General features: G+C 39.8%; 1 pseudogene; it reads right to left on the reverse strand.

The window, feature by feature from the left end:
• Positions 1-416: 416 nt before the first annotated feature.
• On the reverse strand, positions 417-3451 carry LOC132396058 (cold shock domain-containing protein E1-like; annotated as a pseudogene).
• Between the last annotated feature and the right edge of the window lie 301 nt (positions 3452-3752).

Here is a 3752-nt window from a genome sequence, read left to right on the forward strand (position 1 = left end):
TGGTATCAACAAGTCTCCCTGTTTCTATGCAAAAGGCATATGTATACAGTACCAAGGATTAATATTTCCACATTGATGCATTAATATACTTTAAAAAATTCAGCCACTTTCTTTTCCATTCAGCATTACACAGGGTGCCTTTTGTGGCGAAATAATAGTGATACTTGTGTTTTTTTTTCCTTTAGGCACAAATCTGTTAGTTTCTGGGATTGGGAAAATGTGTTCCAAAGCTGCAGTGCTGTACAGCATCAACAAAGTTGTACTGAAAGGGTTAATTAAAGCCAGCATTCATGACACTCAAGTTTCAGTTGTATAGCTTTCTTCACAGATTTTTCTCTCGTTACTAACAAAAGGCAAATAAACTTAAATTTCAAATTAACACTGATGTAAGATGCTTTTTGATTTTAAATCAAGCTCTATAAGGTTGTGGAACTAAGGCTTCCTGCCCCATTCATTGCCCCGAGCCTGTGCATTACCATTTTTTTTGTTTTGGCTTCATTTTGTACTTCTTCAAAGTTTTTGATAAAAGCACAGACAAGTGGTAGAACTGTAGTTTTGCTTGAAAGTAGATAAATTGTGTTCCATTTCCATTTTGGATGAGGGAACACAGAGGGTGGTGGAGGCAGATAACCTTGCGTAAATCCCCCCCTCCCCAAAGATACTGCATTGGGTAACGTGCTTGCTGGGGGAAGAAAAGAAATCAATCTTCTCCCTCCGGCTTGATGAATCTTTCTTTCCACAGTAAATCCCTTGCTGTTATCAGGTCCCTTTGGCTGGCGAAGTACAACTAATTTTGGAGCACTTGCGTCATCCAGGGTGATGCTCTTCAGACGATGTACTGAACGATCAGGACGTGGAGCTGCCACAGGCCCGGGACCCTCACTGACACGGAATACATTGCAGGCACTACACTTTCCTGTACGCTGATTTAAGATGACAGAAAATTCAACTTCATCTCCAGGCTGCAACCCCACACCATCCAACACTTCATTCACATGGAAGAACAGCTTTTTACTATCACCAGCTTCATAGTTAATGAACCCAAACTGGTCTTTTACACAGTCCACGGTGCCTTTTCGCAAAGGTGTGGCATTGTAGGCCAACTTTTGTCCTGTTTGAGCCACGGTGCATAGCTGGAACTTAATAGTTTCTCCCTTCTGAAGACAATCTGTTTTGTTTGCAAAACTGATTATACCAAAAGGATATACTTCACCTTTCATAGTCTCTTCCTCCGTAATCTCAACAAGTCCCTGATGCTCCACCTGCTGTGGGTCGACACTGCGCAATGGCCTCAACACTTTCCCAGTGTAGACTGTTGGATAGACTTCATCACTGGGACCATTTACTGCTGTAATCCTGGCAACTTTTTCAGCACTTTGTTTCCTTTCCCCTTTGACAAACTGTATTCTACAATGTCTCCAACTTCCAACTCATCCACGTCGCCCGAGAACTCACTGTAATGAAAGAAAATTTCTTGATCATGTTGAGAAGTTTCAATGAAACCAAAATTATCTTTCAATGCTGCCACATATCCTACAAGTCTCTTAGCACTGGGGTTACGATTTAGAATTTCGATTGATACTGAACCAGTTCTTTTAACTTCACAAATGCTAAATTCAATCTTATCACCAAGCTGTGGAATTGCACACACTTCCAGTTCCTTTATATGGTATGGTACAGTCATTCTTGTTCCAGCTTCATCATATGCAATTACTCCCTCTTCACAATCCTTTTCTTTACTCTAAGCATGGCTGGTGGACCTGGATACTGAACCAGTAGCTGCTTTCTCCACAATTCGAAAGTAACGCTGCTCAGACTGTGTGTGAAATGAAAAGGTCCCTTTTGGAAGCTTTTTAATATGGATTGCATGGTTCCTTTGAGCTGAAAGAACATCAGGGACAACAGTGAATTCAACCTCATCGGAGATGTGGAGCTGCAGACTATCCATGATCTCACAAAAGTGGAGAAACATTTGAGTATCGCGATCATACACATTTAATGAAACCAAATCCATCGCACATAGCTGCAATCACACCCATTTCTTTAGTTTCTCCAGTTAGCTCAAAAGATCGGTCAGAATTTCAATATTTGTGGCACATTCTAATTTGTCACGTCGATCAGTAGAGATATTAAACCTGACATGGTCACCTTCTAATAGAGTAACTTTAGATCTGGTATCCTTATCTCCAAAGGGAAGCTCTTTGGAAATGGTAAAGTTTACTTTGATATGTCCTGGCAAAGGATCGTTCTGGGTTTTACTGAATACTTTTGGAATAACTTTGGTGACAGTTCCATCACACTGTTCAATACTAACATCTTCAAATATAACAGTTCCTTGGGGTAACAGTTTTACTTCAGTGGCATCTTCTTTTCCATTTCTTTCTTTAAAAGTAAACTCCACATCATCTCCTGGCCGCAATGTGTCCAGATTTCCTTTGAATTCACTATAATGGAAGAAGATCTTTTTCACAAGGTCACCCCTTTCAATGAATCCAAATGCTTCCTTCATCGCACAAACTACTCCTTGACATCGGCCCTGTTTCTTCTTCATCAGTACAATATTGTGAGCATTTACAGCACCAGTATGTTTATTTGTTTCCATGGAGAAAGAAACTTTATCTCCTGTTTCAAGTTGGACATTTCCATCAACATCTTCAGGTGTATATGTTAGATAAAACACTTCCCCATTGCGTTCATAGCACACACTGCCTGAAGTCTGACCAGGAGATGAAGGTTTCAGCCCAGATTTGTTCTCAAGGTTAAGGGGAGCAGCACAGACAACCTGACCAGTGAACCTTTCTTCAGGAAAAATTTCAGGTTTTACTTTCAGCAATTTGACAACAATTGGTTTTCCAGTCTGTCTGTCAGAGGACACTCTGAATTCCACATCATCTCCCACTTTCAGATCTTGAAGATTACCACTGTACTGTGAGCAACGGAAGAATAGCCTGGCTTGTCATTCAGTGCCCTGGATAAAACCAATTGATGACAGCAGCTTCTCAATAATGCCTGTTTCATGCAGGGCTCCCGAGGTACCATTACCAAAACCAGAGTGGCCATTGTTATGCAAGAGGTTTGGATCAAAGCTCATCTTGAAATGTTGAATATTGCACTTTCACTGCTGTCTAATCTGTTTATTGCACGCTCGAAGTTTACAAATGCTGGGTGGACAGAGACAGGATCTACTAAGCTAGCAGAGAATTCCTATTCTTGCTGCACTAGAGAGCATGCCAGGACAGCAACAAGAAGTGTAGGAGGTCTCGCAGCGGTGGGAAGTGCTCCTTGTAGGCTGTTGAGTAGGCACAAACTTCGGTTTCAGATCAAGCTTTCTTTAGCTGCAGTTTGCTCTTTGGTTGTTTCAGCTTATTTTTATTTCTCAATGTGATCTGAACTTCAAGCAGCAGTTTCAGATGGTAATTTCAGTTCTATTTATTTCATACCCAACAGCAGAAGCACTCCAGCGCTGCCCTCACTTAAAAAAAATATACCGTATGTCTGTTTTTTGCACATTTTAATCTATTCAATATATGTATACTATAATGATTTATTTATTAATTATTATCATTATTATTTTAATTGTATTTATTTATTTATTTATTTTTCTTCTATATTATGTATTGCATTGAACTGCTGCTGCTAAGTTAACAAATTTCATGTCACATGCCGGTGATAATAAACCTGATTCTGATTCTGTTAATTTAGAGTTACAAGATAATGAACACAGCTGAAACATATAATGCTTTTTCAAATCT

This window comes from Hypanus sabinus, chromosome 1 (genome assembly GCF_030144855.1).
Source record: "Hypanus sabinus isolate sHypSab1 chromosome 1, sHypSab1.hap1, whole genome shotgun sequence".
In the NCBI taxonomy this organism is placed as follows: Eukaryota; Metazoa; Chordata; class Chondrichthyes; order Myliobatiformes; family Dasyatidae; genus Hypanus; species Hypanus sabinus.